The following is a 24,513-nucleotide window of genomic DNA, read 5'->3' as shown; positions in this document are numbered from 1 at the left end:
GTTTATGGCTTTAATTGCTTGGTAGACTTGGCTTGGAAGATTTGGAAGATTCTGTGCTGAAGGTTACCTAGCAACAGCTTTTGGACTACTTTTTCCAGTAAACATGAGCTGTATCAGTTAATGGCAGAATGTCATGCTTTTTGACAGAAAAAAAATCTCTCTCCTGGAAAAGAAAAATTCTGAAACTGAACAAGGTGCACACATCCATCTTGGTGAGTTCCAGAAATCAGTACCTTTAACATTGTCTTAAGCTGTGAAAGTTGAACTGTTACTTCCAGTCAAAGACCTAAGTCTAACTGACTTACCAACTGAACTGAAGAGCTCAGTAATTCTAAAACTGTCAGCATTTTTCTCTCAATGGCGGGAATCTTTTTTTTAATCTGTTAAGCTTGGCCCCATTTGGCTGTTTCTTACCATTTTCCTTTTTTTTAATTTTGGATTTAGAGGGATATGCAGGCAAATAGGACGAGGTCAGATTGGGATGTCTGGTCAGCACAGACAAGCTGGACGAAGTGTCTGTTTCCGTGTTGGACAATTCTATGACTCATTCTAAGAGTCTCGGATAATTGGTGCAAATTTGGGATGAAAGGGTTTGTAATTTAATTCTAAACCGTAGCTTAGTTGTTAACCAGTTTTGCCATTCATTGTGGAAATAGTCTTTATGAATTCACCTCTTCCCCTACTGTGCCTCCATTTTGTATGACATCCATCTGCCAAATTAGTTTAAACCCCCACCACCTGCACTAGTAATCTTTTCCATATGGATGTAGCTTTCATTCTGGTTCAGGTGCATGCTATCAGACTTGTATAGGTCCTACGTTCTCCAGAAATGAAGCCAGTGATCCAGAAATCTCAAGCCTTTCATCTATGCCAACTCATCAGCCATGCATTTGTTTATTCGATTGGCCTAGTACTGTATTCACGAACATGTCACACTGATAGTAATCCTTGAGATCCAAGTTTTTATTCTGTTGCATAGCTTCCCAAATTCTTGTTGCAACTTCTCTCTTTCTACCTATGTCATTGGTATGAATGTGAACTGTTTCTCAAACTGTTTCTTTCTTCAGAATGTTCTGTAGCCATCCAGTCTCCAAAACTCACATTTCCTCAAGTAGTGATTCTACAATGACTCTGCACATTTCAATGAGACAAACAGTACACACTTTTTTTTTAGCTGAATTGAGATTTTGTCTGCAAATGGCATTTTAACTTACTTGGCCCCATTTCATTTGCTAACCTGTTTCTGAAAATGGGACAATATGATAACGAGACAAGCAGTGTCACCCATCCATGAAATTCCAAAGGTCAGTAGCTGCCATTAATTGAATTAGTGGAGAATTCACTATGTCAAGGAAATCATAAACCAGTTGATGTGAAATGTGTCTCAGAAAGTCCTGGTATCTCCAGCTCTGGCCAGCAGAACCACCCCTGATCAAATGCAATCCCTACTAGCTGTTGCCATCCTCCTACTGTCACCATAGATGTCACTTCAACCACCCTGATTAAACAGGGCCTCAAGTGACCTCACACATTTTTCATTCAGTGACTGACTTGTATCAAGATCAAACTTCACCATGATTCCTCTCTGTTGTGAATCAGTATCTAAATCATTGGATAGAAAGTAACTCACCCCATTGGTGACAGGCACAAGTAGGCCGCTGAATATGTGTGGGAACAAGGTGGTTACCATGCCTGCCATTCCTGGGCTGAGTGAGAATTTGATATAGGCTGTGAATGGCAGTCAGGGAAACATTAGCTGTGTACATGTCCCAACTGATGGGACAGGTTATTCTCTGGAGTGAATACACAGGATGTTTGTTAGCACTCACCAAACAGTCTGTATCCTCAGCTGCTGGTCTCCATACAGCCCAGGTGAACTCTTCCTTGGGTGAGGAAGGATCTGTCAGGTTCTGTGAGGTCAAAGTGGTTATCCCTCATAGAGCCCAACATTTCACCTCGTGGTGAGGGATTAACTCCAAATAAAGTGCTGACATCGAATGTCTTTGAATAAACCACTAGCAACTCAGAGATTATTTGTATTGCTGCCTCTCGCTCACTGGCTTCCATTGATAAGATCCCCTCTTCAATTTTCTGGATAGTTTAGGACGTATCTTCCATCTCAGCAATGATCTTCTTTACTTCAACAGAAAAGAAATGGATACCAGGCTTCATTGTTCAGTCTAATGTTGTATATGTTCTAACTCTGCTGAATGATTCAATGCCATCTGTTATCTCTGCCTGGAGTCAGGAAGGTATGGATTGATGTGGTTCTGTTTGCCGAGCTGGAAGTTTTTGTTGCAAACGTTTCGTCCCCTGGCTAGGCGACATCATCAGTGCTTGGGAGCCTCCTGCGAAGCGCTTCTTTGATGTTTCCTCCGGTGTTTATAGTGGTCTGTCCCTGCCGCTTCCGGTTGTCAGTTTCAGCTGTCCGCTGTAGTGGTTGGTATATTGGGTCCAGGTCGATGTGTTTGTTGATGGAGTCTGTGGATGAATGCCATGCCTCTAGGAATTCTCTGGCTGTTCTCTGTCTGGCTTGCCCTATGATAGTAGTGTTGTCCCAGTCGAATTCATGTTGCTTGTTGTCTGTGTGTGTGGCTACTAAGGATAGCTGGTCATGTCGTTTCGTGGCTAGTTGATGTTCATGTAAGCGGACAACCGGAAGCGGCAGGGACAGACCACTATAAACACCGGAGGAAACATCAAAGAAGCGCTTCGCAGGAGGCTCCCAAGCACTGATGATGTCGCCTAGCCAGGGGACGAAACGTTTGCAACAAATACTTCCAGCTCGGCGAACAGAACCACAACAACGAGCACCCGAGCTACAAATCTTTGCACAAACTTTGGTATGGATTGAGTTTCCCAGTGCACTTGGCTTACTGTCCTCTCTGAGTGTTTGTCCAGTTGTGAAATTAAATTAATCAATCTGGTTGCTAATGTGGGAAACCTGGAGGAAATGCTGCACAGCTGTGGTTGTGACTATATTTCTCACTTTGACATGATTGAGAAATTTAACCTGTTGTTCCTTCGAGCAATAACTTGTTTGATTCTTTGTGTATTATTACATTATTACTCAGTATAACTGGGATCAAAGGAACCCTTGAAGAATATCAGGGGAGTAGGGGCTTTATTAAGAGGGAAATCGGGACGATAAATATGGGATATGAGATAACCTTGACAGGGAAGGTTAGGGATAATCCAAAGACTTTCTAAGCGTGCATGAAAACCAAAAGAGTCATGAAGGAGAGAATAGAGCCTCTTAAAGGTCAGTGTTCTGACCAACAAAGGCACGCATGCCAAATGCTTTCTTCACCACCCTGTCTACCTGCAACTCCGCTTTTGAGGAACTATGCAAATTGTACCTCCCAAGTTTCTTTTTTCAGCCACACTTCCCAGGGCCCTGTCATTAACTGTAGAATTCGACCCCTGGTTTGCCTTACTAAAATGCAGAACCTCACATTTATCTGAGTTAAATTCCATCTGCCACTCCTCAGCCCATTAGCTCATCTGATCAAGGTCCCATTGTATCGACAACATAATCTTCTACACTGTCCGCTACACCATCTATTTTGGTATCATCTGCAAACTTACTAAACATACCTACTATATTCACATCCAAATCTTTTATAAAACAGACGACAAGCAGTAGACCCATCACTGATCCTTGTTGCACACCACTGGTAACAGGTCTCCAGTGCAAAAAGCAACCATCTACCACTATCCTCTGTCGTAGTTACAGTGCAATACAAGCCCTTCGGCCCTTGATGTTGCGTCAACCTGTAAAATCATCTGAAGCCCATCTATCCTACACTATTCTATTATCATCCATATATTTTTCAAATAACCATTTAAATGCCCTTAAAGTTGGCGAGTTTACGACTGTTGCAGGCAGGGTAATCTACACCCTTACTACTCTCTGCGTAATAAAACTACCTCTGGCATTGACCTATATCTATCACCCCTCAATTTAAAGCTATGCCCCCTTGTGCCAGCCATCGTCATCCGAGAAAAAAGGCTCTCACTGTCCACCCTATCTAATCCTCTGATCATTTTATATGTCTCTGTAAAGTCACCACTTAACCTTCTTCTCTCTAACAAAAACAGCCTCAAGTACCTCAGCCTTTCCTCATAAGACCTTCCCTCCAGACCAGGCAACATCCTGGTAAATCTCCTCTGCACCCTTTCCAATGCTTCCATGTCCTTCCTATAATGCAGTGACCAGGACGGTACGCAATACTCGAAGTGCGGCCGCACCAGAGTTTTGTACAGCTGCAACAAAACCTCATGGCTCCAAACTCAATCTCTCTACCAATAAAAGCAAGCACACCGTAAGCCTGCTTAACGACCCTTTCAACCTGGGTGGCAACTTTCAGGGATCTTTGCACATGGACACAGCGATCTCTCTGCTCATCCACTCTAGCAAGAATCGTACCATTTACTAACCCATCCTTCTGCACCTTGACAAACAGCAGTGGCCCCAAAACAGATCCTTGCAGTACACCACTAGTAACTGAACTCCAGGATGAACATTTCCCATCAACCACCATTCTGTCTTCTTTCAGCTAGCCAATTACTGATCCAAACTGCTAAATCACCCTCAATTCCATGCCTCTATATTTTCTGCAATAGCCTACCGTGGGGAACATTAACAAATGCTTTACTGAAATCCATGTACGTCACATCAACCACTTTACCCTCATCCAACTGTTTGGTCACCCTTTCAAAGAATTCAATAAGACAAAAGGCATAGGGATGGAAGCAAGGCCAATTGGCCCATCAAGTCCACTCCAGTCATGGCTGATGGGCGTTTCAACTCCACTTACCCTCACCTCCCCGTAGCCCTTAATTCCTTGTTAGATTAAGAATTTATCAATCTCTGCCTTGAAGACAATCAACGTCCTGACCTCCACTGCGCTCCATGGCAATGAATTCCACAGGCCCACCACTCTCTGGCTGAAGAAATGTTTCCATTCTAAATTGACCCCCCTCTAATTCTAAGCCTGTGCACACAGATCCTAGTCTCCCCGCCTTACAGAAACAAATTCCCAGTGTCCACTCTTTCTAAGCCATGCACTATCATGTAAATTTGTTTTAGATCTCCCCTGAACCTTCTAAACTCGAATGAATACAATCCCAGGATCCTCAGCTGTTCATCATATGTTAGGTCTACCATTCCAGGGATCATCCATGTGAATCTTTGCTGGTCACACTCCAGTGCAAGTATGTCCTTCCTGCGGTATGGTGCCCAAAACGGGACACAGTATTCTAAATGGTGCCTAACTAGAGCTTTATAAACTCTCAGTAGCACATCGCTGCTTTTATATTCCAACCCTCTTGAGATAAATGACAACATTACATTTGCTTTTTTAATCACGGACTCAACCTGCAAGTCAATCTTTAGAGAATCCTGGACTAGCATTCCCAGATCCCTTTGTAATTTGGCTTTATGAACTTTCTCACCGTTTAGAAAATATTCCATGCCTGTATTCTTTTTTTCCAAAGTGCATGACCTCGTGTTTGTTCACACTGAATTTCATCAGCCTATTCCTGGACCACGCTCCTAAATTGTCTAAATGTTTCTGCAGCCACCCCACCTCCTCAGAACTACCTGTCTGTCTGCCTGACTTTGTATCATCAGTGAATTTCACTAGAATCTCCCCAGTCCTTTCATCCAGGTCATTAATATATAAAGTGAACAGCTGCAGCCCCAACATTGAACCCTGCAGGACACCACTTGTTACTGGCTGCCATTCCGAAAAAGAACCTTTTATCCCAACTCAGACAGCCAATTCTCAAACCATGCCAGTAGCTCACCTCGAACACCATGGGCTCTCACCTTACTCAGCAGCCTCCCATGAGGCACCTTATCAAAGGCCTTTTGGAAGTCTAGATAGATAACATCCACTGGGTTTCCCTGGTCTTATCTACTTGTTACCTCTTCAAAGAATTCTAGCAGGTTTGTCAGGCATGCCCTCCCCCTTACTAAATCCATGCTGACTTGTTTTAATCTGATCCTGCACTTCAAGGAATTTAGAAATCTCATCCTTAACACTGGATTCTAGAATTTTGCCTACAACCAATTTGTGGGCGGCACGGTGGCACAGTGGTTAGCACTGCTGCCTCACAGCGCCTGAGACCCGGGTTCAATTCCCGCCTCAGGCGACTGACTGTGTGGAGTTTGCACGTTCTCCCCGTGTCTGCGTGGGTTTCCTCCGGGTGCTCCGGTTTCCTCCCACAGTCCAAAAGATGTGCAGGGTCAGGTGAATTGGCCATGCTAAATTGCCCGCAGTGTTAGGTAAGGGGTAAATGTAGGGGTATGGGTGGGTTTCGCTTCGGCGGATCGGTGTGGACTTGTTGGGCCGAAGGGCCTGTTTCCACACTGTAATGTAATCTAATGTAATCTAATCTAACCAACGTTAAGCTAATTCTATAATTTTTCATCATTTGTCTTGATCCTTTCTTGAACAAGGGGGTTACAACAGTTATTTTCCAATCGTCTGGGATTTTACCTGACTCCAGTAATTTTTGAAAGATCACAACCAACGCCTCCACTATTTCCTCAGCCACCTCCCTCGGAACTCTAGGATGAAGCCCATCGGGGCCAAGAGATTTATCAATTTTTAGACCTTTTAGCTTTCCAAGACTTTCTGTTTTGTAATGGCTACCATACTCCCATAGTTGAAAAATGTGGTGCTGGAAAAACACAGCAGGCCAGGCAGCATTCGAGGAGCAGGAGAATTGACGTTTCGGGCATAAGCCCTTGTTCACGAATGAGGCTGGTGTGCCAAGCGGGCTGAGATAAAAGGTAGGGGGGAGGGAATTTGGGGGAGAGGCACTGGGAATACAATAGATGGAAGGAGGTGAGGGTGATAGGCCGGAGAGGGGGTGGTGGTGGAGAGGTCGGGAAGAAGATTGCAGGTCAAGAGGGCGGTGCTGAATCCGAGGGTTGGGACTGAGATAAGGTGGGGGGTGGGGAAATGAGGAAGCTGGAGAAATCTACATTCATCCCGTGTGGTTGGAGGGTTCCTAGGCGGAAGATGAGGCGCTCTTCCTCCAGGCATCGTGTGGCCAGGGTCTGGCGATGGAGGAGGCCAAGGACCTGCATGTCATTGGCGGAGTGGGAGGGGGGAGTTAAAGTGTTCAGCCACGGGGCGGTTGGGTTGGTTGGTGCGGGTGTCCCAGAGGTGTTCCCTGAAACGTTCCGCAAGTAGGCGGCCTGTCTCCCCAATGTAGAGGAGACCACATTGGGTGCAGCGGGGGATACAGTAAATGATGTGTGTGGAGGTGCAGGTGAATTTGTGAAGGATATGGAAGGATCCATTGGGGCCTTGGAGGGAGGTGGGGGGGAGGTGTGTGCGCAGGTTTTGCAGGGGAAAGTACCGGGAGTGGAGGTTGGGTTGGTGGGGGGTGTGGACCTGACGAGGGAGTCGCGGAGGGAGTGGTCTCTCCTGAATGCTGATAGGGGTGGAGAGGGAAATATATCCCTGGTGGTGGGATCTGTGTGGAGGTGGTGGAAATGACGGAGGATGATACGATGTATTCCGAGGTTGGTGGGGTGGAAGGTGAGAACCAGTGGCGTTCTGTCCTGGTGGCGATTGGAGGTGCGGGGTTCAAGGGCGGAGGTGTGGGAAGTGGAGGAGATGTGGTGGAGAGCGTCGTCGACCACATGGGAGGGGAAATTGCAGTCTTTGAAGAAGGAGGCCATTTGAGTTGTTCGGTAGTGGAATTGGTCCTCCTGGGAGCAAATGCGGTGGAGGCAGAGGAATTGGGAATATGGGATGGCGTTTTTACAGGGGGCAGGGTGGGAGGAGGTGTAATCTAGGTAGCTGTGGGAGTCAGTCAGTTTGTAGTAAATGTCTGTGTTGAGTCGGTCGCCCGAGATAGAAATGGAGAGGTCTACGAAGGGGAGGGAGGAGTCTGAGACGGTCCAGGTAAATTTGAGGTCAAGGTGGAAGGTGTTAGTAAAGTCGAAGAACTGTTCAACCTCCTCGTGGGAGCACGAGTTAGCGCCAATACAATCATCGATGTAGCAGGGGAAAAGGTGGGGGGTAGTGCCAGTGTAGCTGCGGAAGATGGACTGTTCCACATATCCGAAGAAGAGGCAGGCATAGCTGGGGCCCATGCGGGTGCCCATGGCTACTCCTTTGGTTTGGAGGAAGTGGGAGGATTGGAAGGAGAAGTTGTTAAGAGTGAGGATCAGTTCAGTCAGCCGAAGGAGGGTGTCAGTGGAAGGGTACTGGTTGGGTCAGCGGGAGATGAAGAAACGGAGGGCTTGGAGGCCTTCATGATGGGGGATGGAAGTGTAGGCGGACACCTCCTCCTACTGCCCCCTTGACCATGACCCCACCTCACACCACCAAACCATCATCTCCCAGACCATCTATAACCTCATCACCTCAGGAGATCACCCATCCACTGCCTCCAACCTCATAGTCCCACAACCCCGCACTGCCCGTCTCTACCTCCTTCCCAAAATCCACAAATCCGACTGCCCCGGCCGACCCATTGTCTCAGCCTGCTCCTGCCCCACCGAACTCATCTCTGCATACCTCGACACTGTCCTGTCCCCCTTAGTCCAAGAATTCCCCACCTACATTCGGGACACCACCCATATCTCCACCTCCTCCATGATTTTCGCTTCCCTGGCCCCCAACACCTTATCTTCACGATGGACATCCAGTCCCTATACACTTCCATTCCCCATCACGAAGGCCAATATTCCCAATTCCTCCGCCTCCACCGCATTAGCTCCCAGGAGGACCAATTCCACAACCGAACAACTCAAATGGCCTCCTTCTTCAAAGACTGCAATTTCCCCTCCGACGTGGTCGACGACACTCTCCACCACATCTCCTCCACTTCCCACACCTCCGCCCTTGAACCCTGCCCCTCCAATCGTCACCAGGACAGAACGCCACTGGTTCTCACCTTCCACCCCACCAACCTCTGAATACATCGTATCATCCTCCGTCATTTCCACCACCTCCACACAGACCCCACCACCAGGGATATAGTTCCCTCTCCACCCCTATCAGCATTCAGGAGAGACCACTCCCTCCACGACTCCCTCGTCAGGTCCACAGCCCTCACCAACCCAACCTCCACTCCCGGCACCTTCACCTGCAACCGCAAGAAGTGCAACACTAGTGCACACACCTCCCTCCCACCTCCCTCCAACGCCCCAATGGATCCTTCTATATCCTTTGCAAATTCACCTGCACCTCCACACACATCATTTACTGTATCCCCCGCTGCACCCAATGTGGTCTCCTCTACATTGGGGAGACAGGCCGCCTACTTGCGGAACGTTTCAGGGAACACCTCTGGGACACCCGTACCAACCAACCCAACCGCCCCGTGGCTGAACACTTTAACTCCCCCCTCCCACTCCGCCAATGACATGCAGGTCCTTGGCCTCCTCCATCGCCTGACCCTGGCCACACGACGCCTGGAGGAAGAGCGCCTCATCTTCCACCTAGGAGCCCTCCAACCACACGGGATGAATGTAGATTTCTCCAGCTTCCTCATTTTCCCCCCCCCCCACCTTATCTCAGTCCCAACCCTCGGATTCAGCAACGCCCTCTTCACCTGCAATCTTCTTCCCGACCTCTCCACCACCACCCTCTCTCCAGCCTATCACCCTCACTCTCACCTCCTTCCACCTATCGTATTCCCAGCGCCCCTCCCCCAAATTCCCTCCCCCCTACCTTTTATCTCAGCCCGCTTGGCACACCAGCCACATTCCTGAACAAGGGCTTATGCCTGAAACGTTGATTCTCCTGCTCCTCGGATGCTGCCTGGCCTGCTGTGTTTTTCCAGCACCACATTTTTCAACTCTGGTACTCCAGCATCAGCAGTCCTCACTTTCTCCTAGTTGACCATACTCCCATACTCAACTCTGCCCCCTGACTCTCCTTAATTGTTGGGATATTACTCATGTCTTTCACTGTGAAGATTGATACAAAGTACTTATTGAGCTCTTCAGTTATTTCCTTATCTCCCATCACGAGCCTTCCTGCATCAATTTGGAGTGTCCCAATTTTTACTTTTGCCTCTTGTTTGTTTCTTATGTATTGAAAATAACTTTTACTATCATTTCTAATATTACTGGCTAGCTTGCCTTGTTTGATCCTCTTCTTCCTTATTTCTCTTTGTTATCCTCTGTTTGTTTTTGTAGGCTTCCCAATCTTTTGATTTCCCATACTGTTGGCCACTTTATAGATGCTCTCTTTTTCTTTGATACATTTCCTGACTTCCTTTGTCAGCCATGGCTGTCTAATTCCAATCCCCCCCGCCGGATAACCTTTTCTTTGGAATAAGTCTCTGTACTGCGTCCTCAATTACACCCAGAAACTCCTGCCATTGTTGCTCTACTGTCTTCCCCACGAGGCTTTGCTTCCAGTTGATTTTCATCAGTTCCTGTCTCATGTCCTTGTCATTACCTTTACTTAACTGTAACATCGTACATCTGATTTTGTCTTCTCCCTTCCAAAATGCAGACTGAATTCTACCATATTATGATTGCTACTTCCTTACTTTACGATCTTATATAAAGTCTTGCTCATAACATAGCACTAAATCCAGAATAGCCTGTTCCCTTGTGGACTCCATCACAAGCTGTTCCAAAAAGCCAGCCTGTAAGCATTCCATTAATTCCCTTTCTTTGGATTCACTGGCAACATTGTTCTCCCAGTGCATTTGCATATTGAAGTCCCGTATGATCACCATGACCCTGCTTTTCTGACATGCCCATCTATTTCCTGGTACATCTTGCACCCCTGGTCCTGACCACTGCTGGGAGGTCTGTACATAACTCTCATTATGTTTTTTTTTTGCCTTTGTTTCCTCAACTCCACCCACACAGGCTCCACGTCGTCTGACCCTATGTCATTCAGTGCCATAGATTTAATTTCATTCTTGACTAACAAGGCAAGCCCGCCCCTCTGCCCACCTTCCTGCCTTTTCGATAAGTTGTAAATCCTTGAATGTTTAAATGCCAGTCCTGAACCCATTGCAACCACGTCTCTGTGATGCCTACCACATCATAATCATTCATGTTGATTTGTGCTGTTAATTCATCTACTTTGTTACAAATACCACGAGCATTCAGGTAAAGCGCCTTAATGCTAATTTTCTTATCCTTGTGATTTCCATCATCTCTAGTAATATGTCCTAAGTTATCCTTCCTTTTTGCTTCATTCCTAGTCTGCCTTGAACTTAAACCCTGCACATATGCTAACCTGCTGCTTATCTTTCTACTTGACTCCATACTCCCTATTGCTTTCCCTTTCCCTTCCCCGCCCAACTCACAAGTTTAAAGTCCTAGTGACCAACCTATTTACCCTTTTTGCAAGAACACTGGTTCCAGATCGGTTCAGGTGGAGACCATCCTATCGGTACAAATTGCCCCGGTTCCTTCACAATAAGGTTTGTGAAGCACGACCTACCCTTAAATTGTGTTGACTATCCCTAATCAAATTATTTCTTTCTAGATGATTATAAAACCTATCTGTTATAATTCTTCCCAACACTTTACCCACAACTGAAGTAAGGCTCACTGGTCTTTAATTACCAGGGTTGTGTCTACTCCCCTTCTTGAACAAGGGGACAACATTTGCTATCCTCCAGTCTTCTAGCACTATTCCTGTAGAAAATGACAGAAAGATCAAAACCAAAGGCTCTTCTATCTCCTCCATAGCTTACCAGAGAATCTTAGGTTAAGTCCCATCCGGCCAGGGGACTTATCTATTTTCACACTTTCCAGAATTGCTAACACTTCCTCCATATGAACCTCAATCCTATTTAGTCTAATAGCATCTCTGTATTCTCCTTGACAACATTGTCTTTTACCTCTGTGAATACTGATGAAAAATATTCACTTAGCACCTCTCCTATCTTCTCCAACAACATCTAACTACTGTCCTTTACTGGTCCTAATCTTACTCTAGTCTTTCTTTTATTCCAGAGATATCTATAGAAAGCTTTAGGATTTTCCTTCATCCTACTCACCAAAGACTTCTCATGTCCCCTCTTCTGAGCTCTCTCTTTAGGTCCTTCCTGGTTAACTTGTAACTCTCAAGTGGCTAACTGAGCCTTCATGTCTCATCTTTACAGAAGCCTCCTTCTTCCTCTTGACAAGAGATTCAACTCGTTTAGTAAATCACAGTTCCCTTGTTTGACCACTTCCTCCCTGCCTGACAGGCACATACTTATCAAGGATGCACAGTAGTTGTACCTTGAATGAGCTTCACATTTCAATTGTGCCCAATCCCTGCAGTTTCCTTCCCCATTCTATGCATCCTAAATCTTGCCAAATCACATCATAATTGTCTTCCCCACCCCCCAGCTATAACTCTTGCCCTGCAGTATATACCTATCCCTTTCCATCACGAAAATAAATGTAACTGGATTGTGGTCACTATCACCAAAGTGCTCACCTACCTCCTTATGTAACACCTGGCCGGGTTCATTACCCAGTACCAAATCTAATGTGGCCTCTAATCTAATCAGCGCACAGAACCTTTCTTTTGTTAGAGGAGGAGGATGGGCTGGAGACACTACATAAGTACTGTTTTGGGTAAAGCAACAGCCCAAATATATTATCTCACTTTCTTAGCCGTCCCATGTCTGCTCCTGCTCAACGTGCGCTCCGCCTATTCACGAGATAAGTTTTTAAAGGATTAATTTACCTTCCTGGTAGCCCCCGGTCCTCACTCTCACCGCTCCACCCAGTGAGAACCAAGAGGTACCCACCGGCCCACAGCTCCAGGTAACTGGGAGCAGCGGTCCTGTGACAGCCCCACTGTCAGATGGACAACTGGACTATGCGGACCCTGGGCCCAACCCGAAGACACCACAGCGGGGAAATGGCTTCAGCGTGGTGCCGGACAGCTACCTCAGCCCTTGGAAGGTCCAGCAGTTTGCCGTCACCACGGGGATGCACACAGCTACCCCAGAGGGGCAAGACCAGCAGCAAATTGACAGTGTCAACCTTGTAAACTGTTAAAATGGGGTTAAAAATTGCCAGCATCAATGTGCGTAGCATCAAATCGGCTACGCGATGTGTTTCTACGATGGCCTTCCTGGCCAACGTTAAAGCCGACGTCCTGTTTCTGCAGGAGTGTGGGATACCGCACCTCAGCAGCTACAGGAGATGGTCGAGCTTGTGGGCCCATGGGCTGTCAGTTTGGTCAGGGGGGCAACGATAGCCGCGTCTCCGGCCTGGGTATCCTGTTGCGAGGAGGCAACTTCACCATCTCCGAGGTTAAGGAGGTGGTGGGCGGGCGCCTCCTCGTCACCGACGTCATGTACAGGAATGCTCCCCTGAGACTGATTAATGTGTACGCCCCAGTGGGTAAGAGTGAACGGTTGCCGTCCTGCAGCAGCTTCCACTGTTGCTGGCTACGTCCAGGCCGGTCATTCTGGCTGGAGACTTCAACTGTATCATTGATGCAGATGGACGATCCGGCCATGTCCAGAGCCCTGATTGACACGGTAAAAGATGCCAAGCTGCACGACGTCTTCAGCACCCCTGCAGACGGAGCGCAGCGTAGATACACCTGGTCACGGGCAGACGGGTCTGTCCGCTCAAGGATAGATTACCTGTTTGTGTCCCGAACGCTCTCGGTCAGATCCACCGACGTCAAGCCGGTGTCCTTCTCTGACCACTGCCTCCTGCTGGCCGACTGTCACCTACAGGACGAGCAGCGGGCTGGTAAGGGAACGTGGAAGCTGAACACAAAGCTGTTGACCCCGGGAAACATTGAGGAGCTCAAGAGGGACTACGCAGGTTGGAGAACCGTGAAGCCCCTCTTTGAGTCCCCAGTGGACTGGTGGGAAGCAGTTAAAGGAAACATCAAGAGGTTCTTCATCCTCAAAGGTGTTCAGGAGGCGAGAGAGAGGCGGGGAAAACTGTCCCAGCTCCAGGAAAGTATGCAGAACCTGCTCCTGCTGCAGACGTTGGGGTCGATTTCACGGAGGACCTCAAGGAGGTGAAGGGCCAGCAAGCCTCGCTCTTTGCTTCGGAGGCCTCCAAGATAATCTTCCGGTCCAGAGTCCGCTTGGTGGAGCAGGACGAGACGTGCTCACGTTTCTTCTTCCAAAAGGTGCACAAAGAGAGCTCCATGCTCAGCAGCCTGAAGGAAGAAGATGGCTCGATCACGTCATCTCAGGCTGACATCATGAGGACCAGCAAATCCTTCTATGCCAGTCTGTATGACTCGAAGTCAACCAACAGCGCGGCCTCCAAGTCGTTTCTGTCCTCTATCACGGAGGTCTTAGACGACAGAACACGGGAGAGGCTGGACCAGCCACTATCTCTGGATGAGCTGACCAAGGCCCTCGAGTCCTTCAAAAAGAATAAAACTCCCGGAAGCGACGGCTTACCAGTCGAGCTCTATTCGGCTCTGTGGGACTTGATTGGCCAGGACCTGCTGGAGGTGTATGTCAGTATGCTTCGGGCAGGTACCATGAGTGAATCCATGAGGAAAGGCATCATCACCCTCATCTACAAGCAGAAGGGGGAGAGGGAGGAAATTAGAAATTGGAGACCGGTCTCACTGTTAAACACAGACTACAAAATCTTGTCAAAGATCATCGCCAACCGGGTCAGGTCTGCTCTAGGGTCGGTGATTCACCCTGACCAAACCTGTGCTGTACCGAGCAGGAAGATCGCTGAGAGTCTCGCACTCCTCAGGGATACGATCGCCTACGTGCAGGACAGGGGGATGGACACCTGCCTCAACAGCCTGCACCAGGAGAAAGCCTTTGACAGGATATCGCATACATATATGAGGGATGTCCTCTCCAAAATGGGCTTTGGGGAGGGAATCTGCAATTGGATCAGACTGCTCTACACCAACATTGTCAGTGCAGTCTCAATCAATGGATGGGAATCAGATAGCTTCCCAGTAAGATCTGGAGTCAGGCAGGGCTGCCCTCTCTCTCCTGCCTTGTTTGTGTGTTGCATAGAGCCATTTGCCAAGTCCATCAGGAAGGATGCGAGCCTGAGAGGGGTGACTATTCCTGGCAGCGGGGATCTGCAGCAAAGAGGGTTACCTCAGATTACAACAGGATCTGGACCAGATGGGCCAATGGGCTGAGAAGTGGCAGATGGAGTTTAATTCAGATAAATGAGAGGTGCTGCAATTTGGGAAAGCAAATCTTAGCAGGACGCATGCACTTAATGGTAAGGTCCTAGAGAGTGTTGCTGAACAAAGAGACCTTGGAGTGCAGGTTCATAGCTCCTTGAAAGAGGAGTCGCAGGTAGATAGGATAGTGAAGGTGGCGCTTGGTATGCTTTCTTTCATTGTCAGAGTATTGAGTACAGGAGTTGAGAGGTCATGCTGCGGCTGTACAGGACATTGGTTAGGCCACTGTTGGAATATTGGGTGCAATTCTGGTCTCCTTCCTATTGGAAAGATGTTGTGAAACCTGAAAAGGTTCAGAAAAGATTTACAAGGATGTTGCCAGGGTTGGAGGATCTGAGCTATAGGGAGAGGCTAAACAGGCTGGGGCTGTTTTCCCTGGAGCGTCGGAGGCTGAGGGGTGACTTTATAGGGTGAGAGGATCAAAGATATAAAAGCGACCCAAGGGACAAAGTTTTGACTTAGAGGATGGTAGGTGTATGGAATGAGCTGCCAGAGGAACTGGTGGAGGGGTCCAATTGCAAGATTTAAAAGGCGTTTGGATGTGTATATGAATAGGAAGGATTGAGGGATATGGGCCAGGTGCTGGCAAGTAGGACTAGATTGGGTTGGGGTATCAGGTTGGCATGGACGAGTTGGACCCAAGGGTCTGTTTCCATGCTGTAGATCTGTATGAGTGTATATGAGTGTGCAGCATGGGCAATTTGGGCCGAACAGCCTGCCTCCATATTGTAAAGTTGTATGGTTAGATGTCAGCATCCACCGTGTCCTTTTACCTGGAGCAGGTGGTGAAGAATCAGTGGACAGAGCTGAATATAATCTATGGAATAAATTGTTGAAAGAGGCATTTTGAGCAATACTGGATGGAATAGGCAGGCAGTAAATAGAGGGAAATGTAGCAAATGTGGGGGATATTTGTTTGTTTGAAGGGCTTGGTCCTGTTGTGAAAAGCATTGAACATAGCGGTTTATTGCAGGATGAAATAAAACGTGCGACATTTATTATGTGTAGATTTGAGTGAAACTGAATTGAATACAGACACGATACTTCGGAAGCCGCACGAAGTACAAGTGAGCAGCACCTATTGGAAAATCTGTTTTTTTGCTTGTAAATCAGGGGAGAGCGCGAACGCAGTCCCCCACTACCACAAATTTTGCAGTCGAATATCCCACATTTGGGGACATCGCAGGCGTCAGCACACCCGAAGTGCAATGGGATAGCCTCGTCCTGGGAGAACCACCATTTTTTTAAATTTCAAAATATACTTTATTCATAGAAATAAATCTTTGGTACTTGTACAATTTGTCATGTTGTTCATAGATATATACATTGCATGTCGTAAAGAACAGATTGAATTACTCGAACTTACAGTTATCCTATTTACAGTTCCCTTTATTAACCATCCAATCTCTTATTATTTAGCTGTGGCTTCAGCGGAACCCACCTACTGAGTGGGTGCCCTGTTATACAATAGCAAAGGAAACTTCTTTAACCCTCAGTTTATTGTCCATCTGACTGTCCTGTCTCTGGGGTAGCTGTTTGCATCCCCATGGTGAGCACGAACTGCTGGACCTTCGCTGGGCTGAGGTAGCTATCCAGCTCCTCACTGGGGTCATTTACCCGCTCCGGTGTGGTTGAGCCAAGGCATGGTTCCGCACCATCCAGTTGTGTGTCTGATAATGGGACTGTCAGAGGATCACAGCTCTCAGTTACCTGTAGTTGTGGGACAGTGGGTACCCTCTGGTTCTCACTGGGTGGAGGGTGGACTTCAGGGGGTCTGTTGTTTCCTGGTTGGGAGGAAATGTCCTCCTCTTTATCTACGGCGCTCTGTCTCTTCTTCTGGTGGTGATGACATTCTTTGCGCCCGTCTTCCCCATCCGAAGAGCTGTCCGTCCCTCCCTCGTGCAGCTGTCTTTTCCCCCTTTGCTGGGAGGCTTTGGGGGCCTGGCCGGATTTTCTCTTCCTGTTTTTAACAGGTATCCACTCCTCTGCCTGCTCGATTACCTCCTCCTCCATTGCTTCCATCTGCCCAGCTAGAGCTAGGATCAGCTGCTGTATCTCTCCGCTGGCTGCCGCCTCCTCTACTCCAGCCTGTTCTTCTTTCTGGGTGCCACCAGACTCTGTTTCCCTGCTGTCTGAGTGGACGTTACTGGTCTTTGGGGGTCCACGGCTCGCATTGCCACCTCCAGCCATCTGTGCGTAAGTGGGGACCCCTCGTTTTGGGCAGGTCTTGTACATGTGGCCCGCCTCTCCGCACAGGTTGCAGCTCTTTTCTTCCTGACAGTCCTTAGTCAGGTGACCCTCCTGTTTGCAGTTCCTGCAGATGGTCACTTTGCAATCCGCCAACACATGTCCCGACTTCCCGCAGGTTCGGCACACTTTCGGCTGCCCTGCATATGTCAGGTAGCCTCTGCTCCCTCCAGTTGCGAAGCTCGAGGGTGGGTGGAGAATGTTCCCATTGTCATCGACCCTCAGAGTTACCCTGACCTGCCGCTTACTGGTCCAGATCCCAAAGGGGTCGATCACATCGGTGGCTTCTCCCTCAACTTGGATGTACCTTCCCAGGAAGGTCAGGACATCAGCCGCTGGAACACAGGGGTTCGGTTCTCACAGGACTGCTGCTCCCAGTTACCTCTCCTTTTCCCTGGAGCAGGTGGTGAAGAATCAGTGGACAGAGCTGAATATAATCTATGGAATAAATTGTTGAAAGAGGCATTTTGAGCAATACTGGAATAGGCAGGCAGTAAATAGAGGGAAATGGAGCAAATGCGGGGGGGGGGGGGGGGATATTTGGTTATTTGAAGGGCTTGTTCTTTTTTTTAGATTAGATTAGATTAGATTACATTACAGTGTAGAAACAGGCCCTTCGGCCCAACAAGTCCACACCGACCCGCCGAAGCGAAAACCACCCATACCCGTACATTTACCCCTTACCTAACACTACGGGCAATTTAGTATGGCCAATTCACCTAACCTGCACATCTTTGGACTGTGGGAGAAAACCAGAGAACCCGGAGAAAACCCAGTGGGAGAACGTGCAAACTCCACACAGTCAGTCGCCTGAGGCGGGAATTGAACTCAGGTCTCTGGCACTGCGAGGCAGCAGTGCTAACCACTGTGCCACCGTGCCGCCCACAAGATGAAGTTTATTGCAAGATGAAGTAAGACGTGCGGCATATCTGACAATTTGAATTGAATATAGAAAGCCGTACGAAGCACAAGTTACTGGTATCTATTGAAAGATCTGTTTTTATGTTTGTATTTCAGGGGAGAGCGCGAACGCAGTCCCCCACTACCACAAATTTTGCAGTCGAGTATCCCGCATTTGGGGACATCGCAGGCGTCAGCACACCCGAAGTGCAATGGGATAGCCTCGTCCTGGGAGAACCACCTTGGTGATCATGGTATCTCCCCTGCCAGGTAAGTATGCTCAATACTCTCACTCGCTCAAACCCAATAACAGCCCATACCTCTTACACTCATACTAACTGCGTTTCCGAAAATCGGAAATACATCTCTCTAAGGTTCCCTGTCTGTCCAACAGCGCAATTTCTCACCGGGATCACAGAACATCCGGAAAGACTCATGGTTCACTGAATACGACACTCACTGGGCGACGTGAGAAGTTGCGCTAATTTGCATTTCGCCCTTAAAGGGAAATGCTCCGCCCTTCCTTGCCCTGACCCCTTCACACTGTCTCCTTTTTCACCAAAACAAAGCCCCAGAAATTTCTCATACACTTGAAGCACTCTGTCATCAAACACTATTTACAGTGAGATGAACGCGAATAAAAGCAATTTTTAAGCTTTGCTGGTGAAACTTGAAAGATATTTTGAAATCGCTTCTTCCGAATCCCTACAAATTGAATAAATCTTCTTTTGTGAAACTGCAGCTTTGCAATCTTCCCCCCTCTGTGTTCCACCGTGCAAATCAATCACTTCAGGAGACCTCACGGTTAAGATTAAAGGTGCCAGGAACAAGGAAATATTTCTCAACGCCGTTTGGATGTGACATTAAACTGACAGCACCACCTTTTCTGGATGCACATTCCACGTTTTCAACACCCTCTGTTGTTTCGAAAAACAGTCGCCTGTGATTCAAATGTAAATATTATTTTCATATGTCTTTGATTTACTTGCTTATTTATACTAATAATGACACGTGGTTATTATGGTTGAAGTACAAGATTAGATGCCCTACAGTGTGGAAACAGGCCCTTCAGCCCAACAAATCCACACAGACCCTTGGAAGAGTAATCCACCCAGAACCATTTCCCCTCTGATGCACCCAACACTACAGGCAATTTTAGCACGGCCAATTCACTTAACCTGCACACCTTTGGACTGTGGGAGGAAACCCACACAGACATGGGGAGAATGTGAAAGCTACACACAGTCGCCCGAGGCTGGAATCAAACCTGTGTCCCTGGCGTTGTGAGGCAGCGGTGCTAACCACTGAGCCGCCGTGCTACTCCCATATAGCACCTCTATAAAACCCACCTGCCCTTCTCACAGAGCAACTTTACAGTTCTTTAATGCCTGTGCCCTCTGGCTTTGAGAGCGCAAGATAATTTTTAATTTTAATTTTAAAAATTATCCTTTTTTCATTAAAATGTCTTTACATATATATGGTGGTTCAGTGGTTAGCACGGCTGCCTCACAGCGTCAGAGACCCGGGTTCAATTCCAGCCTCAGGCGACTGACTGTGTGGAGTTTGCACGTTCTCCCCGTGTCTGCGTGGGTTTCCTCCGGGTGCTCCGGTTTCCTCCCACAGTCCAAAGATGTGCAGGGTCAGGTGAATTGGCCATACTAAATTGCCTGTAGTGTTAGGTAAGGGGTAAATGTAGGGGTATGGGTGGGTTTCGCTTCGGCGGGTCGGTGTGGACTTGTTGGGCCGAAGGGCCTGTTTCCACACTGTAATCTAATCTAAATCCAATCTAAATCTAAATCACAGCTGCCTCACAGCATCAGAGTCCCATGTTTAATCCAGCCTTGGACGACTGTCTGTGTGGAGTTTGCACATTCTCCCTGTGTCTGCATGGGTTTCCTCTGAGTGCTCCGGCTTCCTCCCACAGTCCAAGGATGTGCACGTCAGGTGAATCGGACGTGCTAAATTGCTCATAGTGTTAGGTGCATTAGTCAGAGGGAAATGGGTCAAGGTGGGTTACTGTCCGGAGAGTCGGTATGAACTGGTTGGGCCAAACCGTTTCCATACTGTAGGGAATCTAATCATATATATATTTTTTATCACAAAAGCAGGGTACAGTAGCATATCAAAGACACTAATAAACATTGGAGTTTATTCAACAAACAAACAAAAGGCATCTCTTATTTGTGCAAGATTGCATTTTCAGAAGCTGATAAAGAGGTTTATACGACCCCCCGATTATAGTGGGACAAACTGAACATAGAACATAGAAGAACACAGCGCAGTACAGGCCCTTCGGCCCTCGATGTTGCGCCGATCCAAGCCCACCTAACCTACACTAGCCCACTATCCTCCATATGCCTATCCAATGCCCGCTTAAATGCCCATAATGAGGGAGAGTCCACCACTGCTACTGGCAGGGCATTACATGAACTCACGACTCGCTGAGTAAAGTACCCCTAACATCTGTCCTATACCTACCCCCCCTTAATTTAAAGCTATGCCCCCTTGTAATAGCTGACTCCATACGTGGAAAAAGATTCTCACTGTCGACCCTATCTAAACCCCTCATCATCTTGTAGATCATCTGAAGATCAGGCTGTTCCTCCTGCTCCCAAGGTTTCTGATTCTTGGTGCTAATGTTCTCTCTGGAGTGTGTGAGGGCACCCGTCTGATCTGAGTTGCTTTATTTGACAGGAGGCTGGAAGTACACAGCAAGCCAGGCAGCATCAGGAGGTGGAGAAGTCAATGTTTTGGGTCTAACCCTTCATCAGGACTGGGCTTTGAACTAGTTATCTGGGTCACCTCCGAGTGCTGTTGGGCAGCAACGGTTTGATGTAAGAATGTAATTAGCATAAATTAGTTACTTGATGTTAATTGATATTCTGTCTCGGGAAGACTGTTACAAAAGACAGTGTTGGATATTGTAATTTCCCTATTGACTGAGCTCCTGGGAATGGTCATCCACAACAAGCTTTCTTGGACTCTTCATGTGAACGCACTGGTTACAAAGGCCCAGCAATGTCTCTTCTTCCTCAGGCAGCTGAGGGAATTTGGCATGACGGAAAATACCCTTGCCAACTTTTATAGGTGCACCATCGAGAGCATTCTGTCTGGATGTATCGCCACCTGGTATGGCAACTGTACCATTCAAGATCAGAGATGGTTACAGAGAGTGGTGAACTCAGCCCGGACAATCACAAAGGTCAACCTCCCATCTATAGAATCCATCTACCAGGCCCGCTGTCAAGAAAAGGCTGCCAGCATTCTCAAAGATCCATCCCACTCTGGCAATGTTTTGCTACAACCTCTGACCTGAGTGTGTGTAACACTAATGCTCCTGCTAAGGGCCTGAACATAATCTAGCAGGGCAGTGGCAGCAAATCCCGGTGCATACCAGGACTGCGTTAAAGTGTGCATCATGTCCCTCTTGCCCATGTGGCCAATGCCATGGGCTGCGAGGGTCAGTGAGTGTAGGTGGGCTCTTGGGCAAATGATGTGGCCATCAGGGTGTATGAGCAGCTGTAGGGAAGGAGACTGTGTGGTGCCAATGCGGGGCCCAACTCTCCTTTCCTTGCGGTGGAGAAGCCTGTTGGCCAGCTCGCACTGCCTCCATCGAGTCAGGCAATACTGGGGCCTTCCCTATTCTGGGGTGTGCAGGGGGAGGCAGTGCAGAGTGTAGTCTGATGCCAATTTAAGTATAGTGCGACTACTTTAATCCACTTTCGACAATTCTTTGACTAGTTAGAGAGTGCCAGTGGGACAGTCATGGTGTGTCAGAAGGGTGGGAGCATTCATACCGTATTAGTAAAACTTAGGCATAACTTTCAGTTCAAAAGAAAAACCATCATAGATCACCAAATGCAAAATAAATCAAGTCATCTCTGATCTTGAGTTGCAGAGATTGAAACAGATATTCATAGAGTCATAGAGTCATAAAGATGTACAGCATAGAAACTGACCCTTCGGTCCAATTCGTCCATGCTGACCAGATATCCCAACGCAATCTATTCCTACCTGCCAGCACCTGGCCCATATCCCTCCAAACCCTTCCTATTCATATACCCATCCAGATGCCTCTTAAATGTTACAATTGTACCAGCCTCCATCACTTCCTCTGGCAGCTCATTCCATACCACCCTCTGCGTGAAAACATTGCCCCTTAGGTCTCTTTTATATCTTTCCCCTCTCTCTCTAAACCTATGCCTTCTAGTTCTTGACTCCCCAACCCCAGGGAAAAGACTTTGTCTATTTATCCTATCCATTGCCCCTCATAATTTTGTAAACCTCCATAAGGTCACCCCTCAGCATCCGACGCTCCAGGGAAAACAGCCCCAGCCTGTTCAGCCTCTCCCTGCAGCTCAGATCCTCCAACCTTGGCAACATTCTTGTAAATCTTTTCTGAACCCTTTCAAGTTTCCCAACATCTTTCCAATAGGAAGGAGACAAGAATTGCACGCAATATTCCAACAGTGGCCTAACCAATGTCCTGTACAGCCGCAACATGACCTCCAAACTCCTGTACCCAATACTCTGACCAATAAAGGAAAGCATACCAAATGCCTTCTTCACAATCCTATCTACCTGTGACTCCACTTTCAAGGAGACATGAGCCTGCACTCCAAGGTCTCTTTGTTCAGCAACACTCTCTAGGACCTTACCATTAAGTGTATAAGTCCTGCTAAGATTTGCTTTCCCAAATTGCAGCACCTCGCATTTATCTGAATTGAACTCCATCTGTCACTTCTCAGCCCATTGGCCCATCTGGTCCAGATCCTGTTGTAATCTGAGGTAACCCTCTTCGCTGTCCACCACACTTCCAATTTTGGTGTCATCTGCAAACTTACTAACTGTACCTCTTATGCTCGCATCCAAATCATTTATGTAAATGACAAAAAGTAGAGGGCCCAGCACCGATCCTTGTGGCACTCCACTGGTCACAGGCCTCCAGTCTGAATAACGACCCTCCACCACCACCCTCTGTTTTCTACCTTTGAGCCAGTTCCGAATCCAAATGGCTAGTTCTCCCTGTATTCCATGAGATCTAACCTTGCTAATCAGTCTCCTATGGGGAACCTTGTCAAATGCCTTACTGAGGTCCATATAGATCACATCTACTGCTCTGCCCTCATCAATCTTCTTTGTTGCTTCTTCAAAAAACTCAATCAAGTTTGTGAGACATGATTTCCCACAAGCCATGTTGACTATCCCGAATCAGTCCTTGCCTTTCCAAATACATGTACATCCTGTCCCTCAGGATTCCCTCCAACAACTTGCCCACCACCGAGGTCAGGCTCACCGGTCTATAGTTCCCTGGCTTGTCTTTACCGCCCTTCTTAAACAGTGGCACCACGTTTGCCAACCTCCAGTCTTCCGGCACCTCACCTGTGAGTATCGATGATACAAATATCTCAGCAAGAGGCCCAGCAATCACTTCTCTAGCTTCCCACGGAGTTCTCGGGTACACCTGATCAGGTCCTGGGGATTTATCCACTTTTAACCGTTTCAAGACATCCAGCACTTCCTCCTCTGTAATCTGGACATTTTGCAAGATGTCACCATCTATTTGCCTACAGTCTATATCTTCCATATCCTTTTCCACAGTAAATACTGATGCAAAATATTCATTTAGTATCTCCCCCATTTTCTGTGGCTCCACACAAAGGCCGCCTTGCTGATCTTTGAGGGAAAAAGTGAGGACTGCAGATGCTGGAGATCAGAGCTGAAAATGTGTTGCTGGAAAAGCGCAGCAGGTCAGGCAGCATCCAGGGAACAGGAGAATCGACGTTTCGGGCATAAGTCCTCCTTCAGGGAAGATCTTTGAGGGACCCTATTCTCTCCCTAGTTACCCTTTTGTCCTTAATATACTTGTAAAAACCCTTTGGATTCTCTTTAATTCTATTTGCCAAAGCTATCTCATGTCCCCTTTTTGCCCTCCTGATTTCCCTCTTAAGTACTTTCTTTGTACTCTTCTAAGGATTCACTCAATCTATCCTGTCTATACCTGACATATGCTTCCTTCTTTTTCTTAACCAAACCCTCAGTTTCTTTAGTCATCCAGCATTCCCTCTTCCTACCAGCCTTCCTTTCACCCTGACAGGAATATACTTTCTCTGGATTCTTATTATCTCATTCCTGAAGGCTTCCCATTTTCCAGCCGTCCCTTTACCTGCGAACATCTGCCTCCAATCTGCTTTCGAAAGTTCTTGCCTAATACCGTCAA

At 47.5% G+C, this 24,513-nt stretch overlaps 1 non-coding gene and 1 pseudogene across 1 annotated transcript; both read right to left on the bottom strand.

Annotated features, from left to right (window-relative positions):
• Nucleotides 1-16,256: 16,256 nt before the first annotated feature.
• LOC122541665 (U1 spliceosomal RNA) lies at nt 16,257-16,394 on the bottom strand (annotated as a pseudogene).
• A 2,013-nt stretch (nt 16,395-18,407) lies between these two features.
• On the bottom strand, nt 18,408-18,571 carry LOC122545704 (U1 spliceosomal RNA). Its single transcript, XR_006310580.1, has one exon. It is a non-coding gene; the product is annotated as a U1 spliceosomal RNA (small nuclear RNA).
• Between the last annotated feature and the right edge of the window lie 5,942 nt (nt 18,572-24,513).

This window comes from Chiloscyllium plagiosum, unplaced genomic scaffold, assembly GCF_037043375.1.
Source record: "Chiloscyllium plagiosum isolate Xiang-an unplaced genomic scaffold, Cpla_swu_hap1 HiC_scaffold_35, whole genome shotgun sequence".
Taxonomy (NCBI): domain Eukaryota; kingdom Metazoa; phylum Chordata; class Chondrichthyes; order Orectolobiformes; family Hemiscylliidae; genus Chiloscyllium; species Chiloscyllium plagiosum.
This window is presented reverse-complemented; position numbering and strand designations above follow the sequence as displayed.